Raw genomic sequence first — 14902 nt, 5'->3', positions numbered from 1 at the left:
TGGAGAATTTATTGCATACGGATGACATGGTGGATGTGGAAGCCAAAACGTTCACGAATTAAATGCACATGCATGGCGGCCCCTTTCCCTACTATTAACTGATTACAGAGTAAATCTCCGGGAATCACTACCAATAAAGTCAGAACACCATACCCTATGTGATATACTAGTACTTTACTGGACGTGAGGAAGTGAATCACCCCTTGTGATTCTAGTCTTTTCACCCTACTATGGGTAGGAATCGGTATCCCGCGCGCAGGCTCGAACGGAGTACTATTTTGTTTTGTAGAAGATTAGTACCAATTGGAAAAACATGACATACTCCCTCCGTTTCTTTGAATAAGATGTAAATCTCTTTTCGATTTTTAAACAAAGAACATGGCGGGTTAAACCTTGTTTACCCCTCCTAAATCCTTGTGTAGTTATTTAGCTACCGCCAGATTCAAGGACAGCCACACAATAAGCTTGGCTCAAGAGAGAATCAAGAAGTCTGGCGCATGTCTCCCTTAATTCTAGCGAGGAGTTAAGGAGAGAAATAAGAGGAAAGGGTAGCAATTAAATAGAGGAATTAATGAGATAAATAAGAGGAAAGGGTAGCAATTAAATAGGCGCATGTTTTGAAACAAACGGCCCTGAAATCATCTTGCATGCCTCCCTTAATTCTAGAGACAGAAATATACTCATTTTCCATGGGAATGGAGGGGTATGTTTTAATTTTATAGTTCACTCTACCTACTAAGTTTTATTTAAAATCCATGTATAACACAGCTTTTCGATCGGTCGATCCACAGAGCACAGTTGCAAACACCAACCACATGATTCCAATATCTGAACACTTTTGAAAGCCCGAGGTTCTAAACAACCTTGTCAGGATTTGGCTGGTGCGGCTTCTTGGTCCAGGAAAGAAAAATAATAATTTACTACTAGTGTAAATAGAGCTTTAACATAAACAATTTGGACATGAATAAGAGGTGGAGAAATTTGTAAAACTTCCTCTCAGCATAAACAACTTGGATATGTATAAAAGGTGGAGAAATTTCTAAAACCAGCAAACTTTCAAACAAAGATTCCTCACAACATACACTATGCAATAGTAAAAAGTTCCAACTTGAATATGTATCCAAATTTATTCAGTGCCTCGCGTTTGGTTCACAACATACATACACGGTAAACATGAAGCAACCAGCTACTAGATAAAAATGAGTAAACCTAAAGCAAATTTCTCTAATACCGACAAGACAAGAATGACTCCTCCCAGCATACAGTTTTCATCAGCAAACAGTACAACAAAAAGGGAACAAAGTGTCGCTAAGCTAAGTATCTAGTAAAAAAAACCACCTCACCACGGCAATAGCCGATGGACTATTTTTGATTACAGGCAACACCACCGGGGTCTACACAATAATAACAATAATTAATCCAGTGTTAGCAACAACATCTAACACACAAGCCAAAATGAAAAGGTACCACTTCCTTCCTTCCTACACAGACCCTCTTCTCACCTTGCCATGGTCCCTGGCTCCAACTCCATCAGTGATAGGATGTAGCCTCCGTCGCCTTCAGCTCTCCGACAACAGGATCTCGACTATGCCCAGCCACCAGGCGCATTTACATGCCCACCTTTGCGTTCTTCGGCTCCACAGGTTGCCCTGCCTTCATTGTGTCCACTGCAGCAACACAAGAAGGATTTCCAGTTACTTACATGGCAACTAGTATCGGTGTGCAATTTCACACATGCAAGCATTTCAACCAAACTCATAACATCCCAGTTTCATAATAAGTAACAGTATTTTCCTAGAAAGAAGTTTTAAGCAACACAACAATGTACAAACGTCTAGATGACTCACCGATGTTGTACAAGATCTCAACACAATTCGTGAAATCCATGGGCAAATGGTTGAAGCTGCTGTCCACAAAGACTTGAATATTTTAGTAGTTGAATAAACTTAATCGAATTGAATTTCCATGAATTTCCACGTAACTGCAAAGGCATGCAATAGTCATCAGAATGTTGCATCAAACCCAACATGCAAAAATAATCTTCATGCTTATAGATCATTGCTTTATTCAAAGAAAAAACCAGACCAGCCAGACATTAGTCCACTTTGTGCTCAAACAACACTGGATCTTGCTAAACGTGTCGAACATAGTTTCCAGAAGCAAACCATACCTCATAATTTCCCCATGATCCCAGACTTGGGGACACCTAATAGCTTGAACATAATTGGTGAAAGTACTACTAACGATTGAAAAAACTGCACGGATATATATGCAAGAAGAGTCTCTCTGCAATACATAATGCATTTTACAAATTGATAAATAGATCAGTTTAACTTTGTACAAAACTAGCCATTGGGCATTTTTAAAACATGCTTGAAGATCTCTGGACTTGGTCATCCATGTATCCACCATCTCAACTCAGCAAGAAGGACACATGTGTATGCATCGCTTGGGAAACCGGTGATTAGAGAAACGAGTTGTTCTTACCAGAGTGGACGCTTGGACAACATGTCGACGTGGTGCCACTGTGACAAGTTTGCACCGGGGAGGAGGATAGTCGGCCTCCCAGCCCTGGCAGTGATCTTCCAATCAGGTCACAACACTAGAGGTCTCAAAAGATCTCCTCAATGACAAGCTGCACGAAGAAATCGACAGATAATCAGATAAGATGACTGTGGGGAACGGGCTCAATGCCCTGTTTTGGGAGGACAGATGGCTTGGCGGCCGCTCCATTAGCGAGATCACGCCACAGCTCTATGCGTGTGTCCCCAAGCGAAGAAGAAAAGGAAGGACGGTGGCAGACGGCATGCTCGGGCACAACTGGGCACGCGACATACACGGAACAGGAACAGCTGCGTTTTCGAGCGAGGGCGGCCTTCGGTCGCCGACCTTGTGCGTGACATCCAGTGCGAGGCTAGGCTCTGGGCACAGGCGGGCGCCACCGGGCTTGGCGTCGTTCTGCCAACAACCTGGGATGTACACTAGGCTTTCTTTTGGCTATCATCTGTAACCCAACTCCTAGGAGGCTTGTAAACTTGTTTCCCCTATCTTTTCAATGAAATGAAACGCAAAGAGTCCTTTGCATTTTCTCGAAAAAAAAACAGATAAGATTTCTTAAATGTCGTTGATAATGAGCTGCACGAAAAATGTCGACATATATTATGCTATCACTTCCAGGATAGATGAAAAGGCATAGTGAATGATAAGAGTGACACAGCAAATGAAGGTATAAACAACACACAAGTTTTCAATCAAAACATATTGCTTGAGCATGGCATTGAACAAATAAACGACAGCCTCATACTGCAACATATGTACAAAGAACATGACTTGCCCAACGCCATGCAGCACAAGCATATCAACAAATAAGCAAACTGACAAAAGCGTTTACACATAACTAATTAGGTCCTATAGTGTCGAATGTATCGGTGAAAAGGGGACTAAAGTAGCGGCAAAATGTGAGACACAAGGTACTTGCATCTAGCTCAAAAACTATTGTCCAGAGGAGCTGCTCACAACCGGAATAAGTCACTTCTGTGGAATTTCATGGTTGATCTATTACCAAGTGATACCGTCACCAAATTCAGATGAAAATAAAGCTACCACTGTAACAAATTTCATGGAATAATTATCCAGCAACTTGATAGACCATCCGGACCTCAGCCTGAAGAAACACTACACAACACACAGCTAGATAGCAACTATGTTTAGGCACGACAATGCAGCAACCTAAAACTTCAGTGACGTCACTAGGAAGTCTTTCACCACACTTGCGCGTACCAAAACATGAAATGAAACACCACATCGCTACATCACAGATGGCATAAGGCACATACCTAGTATAGAATTTGTTCGTGGAAATTAAGACATGATCGACTAAGAAAAAGTATGCCATTGAACTGAAGATGCACCAGTAGCTCACCGGAGATTATGTAGCTCAGGCGAACATCAGTACATCACTGCCAAGCACAAAGCACATGTGAGACAGCAAACAGAAGGTGAACTAATAGTTCACAGAAGAGCATGAAGCCTAGGCTGAACATCACCACTGCCAACCTGAGGAAGTGGTCCAAGCCTGGGGCCCAATCAACCACACAACCTCTAAAGCTAGAGATGAAAAAAACCTGGCAGGATTGTACAACTTGGAACGATCTGCTCTGCCTTTTTCTCTTCATCCTTTCCTGTGATGTACCAAACCCGAATTACATGTGAACAAGCAATTCATGTAATATGCCTTTCTAATAGTGATAATCTGAATCTGAAGAAATGAATACACCATGCCACTTTACCCAGCCAAGAAATAAATATAAAGATAAATAAAATTCATTGTTCATGGACATCAGTTTCTTTTAACTTGGAAAAATTACTACTCCCTCTATGGCGGTTTAATAGGCTTATTAGAGAGTGCGTTGCAAACAAGGTGAGCGATAGGTCTAGATAAATTTCCAGTGAATTTTTTCAGCCAAACGATCCCTCATGGTTTGGGCAATAATTGAAGGGATAAGAAACAACGGTCAATCACCCACGTCAATCATGGTGGGCCTTTTGCACGCAACAGAATTGACCAATCCTTGCTGCCTAATTAATCGGACATTACTACTAACCAAGCCAAGCGTATTGGGACTTTCCTAATTTCACAATGAGCCCAGTAAACCGGTATGGAGGGAGAATTATTTTGACAGCAACAATAATATCAACCGTTTGGGTGATGTTGATGCTATATTGTTGATTTAAGCACTACAATATCGCCAATTCAGATCATCCACTTATTTTAAAAAATGGAAAATTTATGTGAAGAGAAATTAAACTATGACAATTGGAAAAGTTATTTTGAACTATGGATGCTTCTGGAAATGCTAGGATATTTCATAAGAAGATAAATTAAACTATGTCACTGAGAACAAAATCAAACTACAGAGTCACAACTGACCTACGAGAACAAGGATTTATACCTTCTAATGGTAGAAGCACGTCAATGAAGCCAGACAACATTAAACTAGGGCCGTCCCCTCGGTTGCTAGTCCGTGTTGTAGGAAGGCCTGAGCATAAGGACATGTGGCGTGGCAGCTTCACTGGAAACACACTACCATTGTCCTGAGGTTCGTTGTTGTCCAATGAGTTTCTTGGGCTTCGGTTTCCTAACCTTCCTTTTCACCTTCTCGTCGTTGCATGCCCATGACAGACAAGAAACCTGAAATAGCATCGCGGGTAAAAGTTAGGCATTAATAACAAAATAAAATTATGTTCGGAAAAATAAAGTGCAAGACATGAGCAACAGAAGGTAGCACATAAACAGACAGTTCCAAGTTTTAGATTCATCCAAATACCTCAAATTATTGGTACCTAACTTACTCCTTATAAACTTTGAAGTTTCTCAGTTGATTAAGTTAGATGCTAATATTAATTTGTCAGCCTGGATCAGATGGATTAGTTTCACAGCTGACATCACTAACAAAAGTAGCTGCATATGACAGTTGATGCCGAAGTTGATTCGACTTTGAAAATAGCAGAGCACGCATAGTACTGACAAGAGCTAGAGTAAAAGTAGGAAATGTGCAACATATGAAACTAGATGAACCCTTGAAACCCTTAGTTATAGCAAGCTCAAAATAATATTTGAGCTAACAGCCAACAAGGGACCTAAGGATAACTGATAAGATCAAAGCTCCATGTTGATTCAAGGGCCTCGATAATTCTAAGCTTCAAGACATCTGTAGAAAATGTCTTAAAAATATCCGATGCTTATCTTGTTTAGCACACATACTCCCATCAGAAAAGCATTCCATCCTAGGTAATCAAAGACCACACACCTTCTGCTGCACCTGAACAATGGATGCCCCTGGCACTACTAATCTTGTTCAGTACATACTCCCATCAAAAAAGCATGACGCCGGGATCTGGCGGACAAGGCTGCATCCAGGCCACATCAGGGGCATACTGCTCTGGTAACACTACCTTAGACACCTACGCCAAACAGAGGGAAAAGCATCAGTAAGAGCTAAGGTGATAAGCTTGGCGATTACTCATTAAACAGTCAAGTAATAAAATTATACTGCAAGATCCATGCAAGAATAGATAAAGCCAATAGAGATCAGAAACACTGGATGGATATCTAACAAACGCCAAAATCCTTAAGTAAATTAATTTCACATGTGCACTCAAAGTTGATTGTGAGATAGGACAATACATTGATACAACCATTTTATGAAATGTGGATTTGCCTATATTTCACAAAAGCTTTACGCCATTACTACTCACCAATGAAACGAATAAAGCCAGGAGATGAGCTCACCATCCCAGACATGTGTTGCGGGTTCCTTCTCCCACTTCTTGTATTTTGCTTCGGTCATGTCTTGTGTACCAAGCATGTAAGACTTTGACATATCCAAAAAAAAATCGAGTCGAGCAGATTCTCAATCTTCTTTTTCCCGTTTTCAACAATTTCTCCTTGGACAAGCCTCTTCTCTCGCCACAAGGCTCCATCCTCTTCTCCACAACCATCGGCTGCTGATTCACCTAGTCGTTCTGGAAGAAGAGCTATCTTATCCTCATCACATTTGAACGAAAGTAAATGTTCATGTTGCCTTGAACATAAACAAGCACTAAACAGATTCTTCTATAGCATTAATTAGTTTCACCCACATTCTAAGAGCAGGCCTGAACTTTTTCGCCGGTCCATCTGGTCTGCAAGAAAAAAGAGGTTTTATTTATCAATTGAAATTCAAAGGTACAAGGCAACAACATAAGACAAAACATCACGGAAGAGAAGTTATGGACATGGAAAGTTATGATCTCTACAGACGAGGGAGAAAGCGCATATGGACCCAGAGGTATTACCAACATAGGACTTATCCTAGGATGAAAAGTGGTTGCGCTCACCCTCCACAAGTTCATCCTAAGATTCCTCTTCTGTACCTCCTCTTGAGTTTGCTGTCCATCTTTTCTGCACATGAGAGCGGGAAGGTCATTATTTATTGAGAGGAAGATACCACAAAAAAAAAATCATAAGTACCAGCCAAATTTATTCAGCATTGTCAAGGTCAACAAGTAAAATAATAATGTGAAACTAACGGAAATACATTTGTGCTTACAAGCATGGCTATGGATGTTGCCATAACCATCCATTTCTTCGAGATTCGGAGAAGAGTGCAGTGAGAGCAATCTGTTTCAGCTATTTATTCCATTTATGCAAAGATGTGGGTCCCAACAAAACAGCACGGACGCAGGAATCCCGGGGCCTAGCGTGCCATGATTTCCTCTCTCTCCTAACACGAAGCCGTTCATCACCTCTGATTCTTCTCCTCCATTCTCTACTTCACTCCTTCCTCGCGCTACCTTCCATTGATCTTCCTCGCCAAGATGCACCACTGATGTCTCAATCTGTCTCTCCGCAGCAGCGGCGCATCTGGCTGCTGTGACAGGAGGTCATGGCTACCAGCGACGCCAAGCTTCTGGCGCTTCCGTATCATGGGTTCATGGCCGTCGCGAGCTCGTCGACGGGGCAGATGGATTCCAGACCAGCGGAGACGATACCCGACCACACATGGACATGTCAAATACGCCGGCTAGCTCCGAGATGGACATGTCGAGCTCTAGGCAGCCTGGGTCCAGACCGGAGATCGAGGACCCTGCCGTTGTCGGCAAGCACCGGAGCAGGTCCTCGAGACCGAGGACCCTGCCATTGTTGGGAAGCACCTGTAGGAGGCAGCTCATCCATGCCCGTGCCTGCAGTGGCGGTGTCTATGGCTGCAGGGAGACACAACGAGGAGGATCAAGCTGTTAATCCCAGCGGCACTGCGGCATCCTTGCTCTGCAACTGAGCGAGCTGCTCCGTCAAAATCCCCTTTGCGAGAGAACATCCGGTGCGCCTAGGAAACTAGACAGACATTACTTGCCAAAAAACGAGCCCGAGAACCAGAGTTATGCACGCGCCAATGAGAAAAGCAAAATCGCAGTGCATTCAACAAGAGGTTCCAAATATTCAAAACGAACCAGCACACACCAACTCATGGTCTTTGATCAGCACGTATGTATCAGCTGGGTCGAAGGAGGAAACCAAGCTCTCTAAGACACCGGACTTGCAAGGCATGATTTTTCATTTACCATTAAGAAATGCTTACGCGCGAGTAAAAATCGATACAAGACATCTTACAGAACATCTTAAGAGCTAGTACATAAGAGGGGTCTTCGCCAAAAGAATTTCTTGCTAGGTGTCATCGGCCAAAAAAGATCCCCCAAAAATTCTGTGAGCTGCTATGTAACTACTAAAATCAGAAGAACCCAGCTAAACCGGGTCTGAATTGCTAACTTACGACTTAGTGCTAACTGAAGATGAAGTGCAAACCAAATCAGAATCAAACGAGCTGAGCACGGACCCGTCGTAGCATGATGTTCTGGAATCTAACGGTTGTACACCTGGGCTGGAGCCAGAACCCTCCGCACTAGAGCGCGCGGTACCACGCGGCTACCATGTCAGCCAACGGTGCAGCTGCCGTATGGTCGCCGGGGGCGGTCGTGCCCTCCTTGATGCAGCGGCACCCGATCCAGGTGAACGACCACGCGCACGCCAGAGAGTCTGCACAACTCCTCCGCTTGGTCGGGCGCAGGTGGGCGGCAGCCGCCTCTATGTCGCCCAGCTCCGCCTCCCAGTTCTTGCACGCGGCGGTGCCTAGCACGCGACCCCATTTCCGCCGGACGTGGCGCGCCCAGAGGCTGACCATGGCGGAAAGCGACACTGGGGTCAGCTCCTCGAGCATGCGGTTCAGCGCTAGATCCTTCATGTCATGCAGTGGCAGCGCGTCGCCGGCTTGTAGGAGGCGGGCGCGGCGAGGAGCAGCTTCAAGGTCATGAGCCACTTCGCGCTGGAGCACGCTGTCCCGTCCCGTGCGCTGTCGCGTCATCAAGCGCCCATCTGGCCCAGATCGAGCCCTGTCGCTGTCGCCCGCACACCTCTGCAACGACACGCCAGAGAACACAGCCGACGGCCGTCGTATCGTCCAGTCCTCCGTTCCCTGGACGTAAGTGGCCGTCAGTACATCAACAAGGCAAGGAGAGGGAAGGGAAGAAACAGAGGTCTGGAAAAAACACATGTACCTCAGTACATGCGCGAGGGTCGCGGACGAGGCGTACCGTGCGGCCTGCGCATCGCTCGGGGCCGGAAGCCCGGACGCAGCCGTGCCGTCGTTGCGGGTGGCGCTGGCGATCTGCCTACTAAGAAGGCCGCAGCCATCCCCAAGGTCAGGTCGATGCTGTCCATCGCGTCCACGCAGCTGCACAGGCAGCAGCACCAGGCTCGGCAACAGAGCAGCAAGAAATGAGATTTTTGTTTGGTCCGGCGGCGAGAGCAAGAGAAAACTGAAGAGAGTGGAGCACCGGAAGGACGCCTCACTATGTTTTGGCAGCAGCTATACCTACGAGCTAGGTCCTGACACCCGGTCGGGTGGAGAAAAGCCACACAAAAAAGGAGGGAAGGAGGTGACAGATAAATTGTAGGATGATAAATAAAATGTTCAACTGACCAGCACAAGCACGAATCTCAATGAATCAATGAACGGTACATAATACACCCACACCCATGTGTGGGTGTACAAAATCCACACTCTGAAACTAAAGCGTTAGTTTATCTTTATATGGTGCTATTGATTCTGGTTAACTAATAAAGAACATGTGAGAAACATATGAAGCATGATAAACCGTAAGTTTGGATTTACTTGCTTGGTGCAGGCTGCAGCAGTAGCAAGAGCAGACAAAATTCAAAAAATATAAGCTCCACCACTATTTTCTGTACATCAACACTAATATAAAAAAACACAAGAGTGATTGGATCCATATAACATCAACCGCACGATTACCCGCATCTAAAGCTGATGCATCAGTTTAAGCCATACCCATGTAATCATTAACCTTAATCACCTAAATCTAACGATTAGGAATAGCCTAATGATGTGGTTCCAATTTCCACACCCCACGCCCACGACATTTGCCACCAATCCCCGCCCGCACAGATTGTACAAAAACTGTGGCATCCACTCGAAAAAAAAAAGAACCGCCCGTCATCGAGAGCAAGCACGCCGCGACCTCCCAAGTCCTGATAATATTTCCTACTGTGCCGCCCCAGGCGTGCCGCTGCGCATTTCCTGCCCCGCAAGGTCTTCTGAACATCCCCTGTTCCGAGGAGATCCATGCGCTCCTCGATGGACAGATTGTGGTCATCCCTGGAGAGGTGAGGTTTGTGGTGTAGAGAGGTACGTAGCCACCGCCAACCAACAAGGCGACAACGACCATGATTCAAAGGAAGCCAAGCTCCGCGCGAGACTGAACTCGCCTATCGCATCTAAGAAGCCGAAAGATCTCACGGTTCTCTCTTCATGTCCATCAGAAAATAATCTCTAGAAAAAATTCTTGACGATCGCAAGGATTTGAAACATGCAGACACCAAGATGGGTGAATTTGCGAAAACACTGGTACATCAATGAATTATGTTTAACTCTGGGTTTATTTTATATAAATGGTTTGTATTGACTAACTTTTTATATAATCAGAAGACACTATTCCAACGGGAGAACGCACACCATCTTCAACCTCGGTTTATTTTATATAAATGGGTTGTATTGACTAACTTTTTTTTATCACATCTCACTTCCAATAAAACTGGACTCATACATAATAGTCCGTGATCCAACACGAAGCAAGCAGAAACAGAGTACAATCCTGAGAAAGAAGGCACTGTTGGTATCGACCTGTAGGGTAAATTGTATTGTGCAATGCATTATCTTATATTTGAAAGCAGAAATGCTCACGATAAATATTTTATATATTTGTTTATGTAATATTTTCGAGAAGGGAGAATTGGGCAGATGATCCAAGGTAAGAGGTAAATTGCATTTGAGAAATTGTGTGGCACTGATATAGCTACCAGTAACTCATTCAAAGGCATTAGCTAGACAGATCTATTGATTCTTCCTTTAGTCTACTACAATAATATATTTGCAGTGTATTTTTTTTTAGTTCATATCAGTCCAGACGGGAGAATGCAAGATTGCTAGTGTCTGCAAGGGACCAGAAATTATATCCAAAACTGTAGGCAAGATTGCTAGTGTCTGCATTTTGTGCAACCAGTAGCAAACCGTTTATGTGTTGTATATAACAATAAGAAGCAAGCCAGTATCACAAGTAAAACCATCGACACTTGGACATATTCACCAGGCAGCAGAAAAGAAACACCACGGCCATTGCACAAGGAATACACATGAAGAAGGAGAGGGGCCTCACATGAAGAAGGTTAGGAGGTGGCCGACAGCAACAGGAACGGAGTGGTCTCCGTCCGGCAGCAGCAGGTCGGGGACGGAGTCGGCGGCGCAGCTCGGGAGGAGGTCGCCGGCGGCGGGAAAAGCGACCACCATACTCCTCCTTGCCTCCCTGCGACGAGCTCCACGACGCGTAAGCCGCGGAGGAGGCCTTCCAACGCCGGCCGCCCTGCTGCTTGGGCCGTCGCCCACAGCTGGTGCATCGAGGCCGGGAGGCGCCATGACTGTGAGTGGGGGCGTGACCTGCAGCGTGACGGGGGCGCCCAACTCCATGCGCTCCGGATGGCGAGGAGAAGGAATGGCCGGGAGGAGGTTCTCAACGCCGGCCGGCCCCTAGAGCATGGCGGATGCGTGGGGAATCACAATCAGTGGGGCTGATGGGATTGGCCTGAGTGGGTGGGATTGGGGCGGCGAGGGAATCGCGTGGGCGTGTTGGGGTGGCCGGCCAGTGAACTGCGAGGCGGAGAGCAGCACCGAGCGACGGCGGCGGCGGCGGGCCGGTTGAGTGAGAGATGGATAGGAGAAAGGGGAGAGTGGGCGATGCGCTGTGAGTTGTGAGATTTTGTTGCTCGGAGTTAATCCCACGTTAATTGCATCTCTTTTTACTGCCCCATCATCGGCTTTTCTTTTTTACAGAGATGGATTGTTATTATTCCGTAAAAATAGGTGTTGTTGATTAGCCGATTAGATTTGGTAACTCACAAATCATGGTAGTATTCCCAATGAGATCAGCTACTCGTCCAATCTCCAAATATGGGTTTATTTTTTCTTGCAGGGAATAAATACCACAATAGCTGGGCTGGCTCCTCGGGTTTTGGATTGTCTGCTAATTATTACCTCTCCCTCCCCCTCCTCGATGCTTTGCCTACCGGGTTAATCACTCTCCAATCATCTTTCTCTCTTCCCAGTAAATTTCTATTAATACGGCATGCAATGCCAGTTTTCGTCCTGTAGTAGTAGTAGAGAGAAATAAAACGAACATGTCGTTTGATTTTAGGGGCATTAATATTCTATTTTTTTATTATTACTCCAACATATTTATTTTCGAAAAAGATGAGGGGATTTGGATACCCAAATGGAGGGAGCCCTTCCATGCATGCACTACCTAGGGAAATTGGGCCAGCAATTGCAGGTTTCATCAAGCTATTGGAATAAATATTTGTTTCCATTCATTTCCGGCGTGTTTGGTAGACTTGGGGAGCTCAGCTTTTCCCTCCCCACCCCACCTTTTGTTAAGAGAACCTGTTTGTTAGGTCGGCTCGGGCCAACTCCCCACTGCCCAGCTCATACGAAAAACGGGCGAGAGCCCTGCCCGAGAGCGAAGCTCAAATCGAGCTTCGCTACTCATCCGGGACGAGCTCATCCCGTAATACACTGTTCTGCCGGTCCCGCGAGACCCCAGACCCCCACCCGACGCCTCATTTTCCCCTCCTCCTCTCATGTCTTCTCTCGCGTATCCTCTCCCGTCCCGGCCCTCCTCCGACCCTCCTCCTCCTCCCCTGAGAAGCTCCTAGCTCGCCCCTCCTCCCATGTCGGCCCTCCTCCTGCTCTCCCGCTGGCCGTCGTCCTCTACAGCTCGCCGCCGCCTCCGAAAAGCGACGCCCAAGCTCCCGTCATCCTCTGTGGCCCGCCGCCTCCAGCCACGGCCACCAACCGCCTCCAGCCTCGGCCGCCAGCCACCTCCAGCCACGGCGACCAACCGTCGCCAGCCTCGACCGCCAACCGCCGCCAGCCTCAGCCACCAGCCATGGCGACCCGCTAGCCACGGCTCCATGGATGCAGGGACTCGGGCAAGATTGGATGCAGGGACCCAATTGCTTTTTAGTTTTTGTGTGCAAGGACCTTTGTGTAAAATATGGACCATACAATATCTCAACACATACAAACCAGCCAAACAATATCTCAACTCAGCTGGTATAAGGACAGACGAGCTGCCAAACACACGCGAGAATCTCAGCTCATCATAGCTAAGGTGAGCATGTATGAGGGGAGAGAAGGATTCTCTGTTGACCCGGGCTACCAAACACACACTTAAATACCATGTGATGCGTCATGTGCTATCATGTGATTGTATAAATATTGGTCTATACTTTTAATAAACAAACTTTTTTTCATGGAAGGGTAGTGCCACCTCTAGCACACCAGAGTTCAAATTTCAGGTTTGATATTTTGGTGCCTCATAAAGGTGGAGTATTCTTCAGTGAGAGGCGATGTTCCTATCAACGGCGAGACGTCAGTGGTGACTTCATCAACCTTAAGACCCAAAGGATCAGTTTCTTGGACCCAGTTTCTAGGAGGTGCTCATAGGTCTCATGAAGGCGGAGTATTCTTCAGTGAGAGGCGATGTTCCTGTCAACGGCGAGACGTCAGTGGTGACTTCATCAACCTCAAGACTCGAAGGATCAATTTCTTGGACCAAGTTTCTAGGAGGTGCTCATAGGGGGTAGGATGTGTGCGCGCATTCATAGGGGTGAATGTATGTACGGATGTGTGAACGTATATGAATGTATTGTGTTTTGCAAAAGGAGTTTTTTTTAGAGGACACGAGCGAGGTTGAACACCACAGTTACCGTCCTCCCACCGACGATGAGTCGACGATGTCATGAGAGAAATGAGGAGAAGCATTGTTGTCGACGTTGATGGTTCCATGTAGACTGCTCACAAAATCATCGTTGAACCGGGGACCATCGACTCCGATGATCAACCTAGCATGTACAATGACACGAGGCGAGCTACGACATGGTCTTACCACCTATATATCTTCGATCGGACTCCTCTGGAATATTTGAACTAGGTTTCTAGTTGATGTTCTTGGTGCATGTGAAAATATCTCCCCGGACCCGCCCATGACAAAGAAACAAAGAGTGACGAGCTTTCATGCGAGATGAAGGCGGTGAATGTAGGGTGGGTTGGTGCCGTTGTCTGAGAAGTCCAAACAAATAGGCCCTAAAACCCTCCCCACTTGCCAATGTATATATAAGAAATGAACCCAAGTTCTATAACTTTTAAAGTTTAAGTGATATTACTTATGGAATAATGGTGCTCTAAAAAAATACTTCAATGCTATAGTACATAATAAGATAATACTAATGAATTTTTAGACCCTAAAATATCGTGCTTTCTTTGGCTTTAACTTTGACCTATGGAATTCTGCATATTAAATCTTCAGCTATGTAAAAGATTTTACTCATGATCATCGTTGGAGATGATATATGTGAATCGTTGTTGTGTTGTCATCACCCTTGAAAATATTTGGTGTCGGAGCCGTCACACACTGTTGTCATCATCATTCTTGTTTGTGGTAAGGGATAGTCAATAGCTATAATTTCTTTTTTCACATATTCGTTCATTTATTTTCTGCGTTGGGATTATTACCTATTATTTCATGTGCCATTAGCTTTTTTTTTATATTATGCTAGTATAAACATTGGTATGCCGCTCGTTGGCCACAACAAGGATGGGAATATAGTCACCATCCACATCTTGCTAGTTTGAGCACCCTTATAGTCATCCCGTTACGACAATGTACACCCGAGGTCTTGCCTACTACACACTTAAATTTTGTAAATTTGGTCGACGTCATCACCATAACTACA

The 14902-nt window shown here is 45.5% G+C and overlaps 1 long non-coding RNA gene across 3 annotated transcripts; it reads right to left on the bottom strand.

Annotated features, from left to right (window-relative positions):
• Positions 1-1127: 1127 nt before the first annotated feature.
• LOC124665809 lies at positions 1128-6557 on the bottom strand. 3 transcript variants are annotated; one of them, XR_006990696.1, is made up of 7 exons: positions 6259-6557; positions 5811-5964; positions 4953-5191; positions 3923-4181; positions 2488-2635; positions 1848-1903; positions 1128-1667 (listed from the first exon to the last, which is right to left on the bottom strand). It is a non-coding gene; the product is annotated as an uncharacterized LOC124665809 (long non-coding RNA). The 3 variants fall into 3 exon arrangements; XR_006990694.1 differs by having other exon boundaries at positions 1848-2635; XR_006990695.1 differs by having other exon boundaries at positions 1848-2635; positions 6293-6557.
• Positions 6558-14902: the final 8345 nt, after the last annotated feature.

This window comes from Lolium rigidum, chromosome 6, assembly GCF_022539505.1.
Source record: "Lolium rigidum isolate FL_2022 chromosome 6, APGP_CSIRO_Lrig_0.1, whole genome shotgun sequence".
Classification (NCBI taxonomy): domain Eukaryota; kingdom Viridiplantae; phylum Streptophyta; class Magnoliopsida; order Poales; family Poaceae; genus Lolium; species Lolium rigidum.
Note: the sequence above shows the minus strand (reverse complement) of the source record. Positions and strands in the feature narration are given on the sequence as shown.